Source organism: Etheostoma spectabile, chromosome 21, assembly GCF_008692095.1.
Source record: "Etheostoma spectabile isolate EspeVRDwgs_2016 chromosome 21, UIUC_Espe_1.0, whole genome shotgun sequence".
In the NCBI taxonomy this organism is placed as follows: Eukaryota; Metazoa; Chordata; class Actinopteri; order Perciformes; family Percidae; genus Etheostoma; species Etheostoma spectabile.
The window spans coordinates 7,240,804-7,241,102 of record NC_045753.1 but is presented as its reverse complement, the minus strand read 5'-3'; the positions used below and the strand labels follow the sequence as shown (position 1 = coordinate 7,241,102).

Sequence of the window (299 nt, the reverse complement as noted above, 5' to 3'; positions counted from 1 at the left end):
ATAAAGAAAACGCATTGAATGAGAAGTTGTTTCCAAACTTTTGGCCTGCACTGTATTCTAACTTCAAAACCTCAGTCAGACGAAGAATCAATGAGAATGTTTACATGCACACTAATATCACACTATTATCCAAATATGACAATATTCTGGATTGAATAGGTCATGTAAACAGTTTATTATGTTTGGAAGTGTTCCGAATAAGACCTTTTTCCGAGTATAGAATTTTCCGATTAAGCAAGTATTATTGAGGTTTTAAAAGCATTGTTTTGGAGATTTGTACTTTTTTTTTTTTTTTTTTT

At 30.4% G+C, this 299-nt stretch overlaps 1 protein-coding gene across 1 annotated transcript in view; it reads right to left on the bottom strand.

Annotated features, from left to right (window-relative positions):
• The window catches only part of LOC116671801 (VPS35 endosomal protein sorting factor-like), a 35,401-nt gene that overhangs the window by 3,529 nt on the left and 31,573 nt on the right, over positions 1-299 (bottom strand).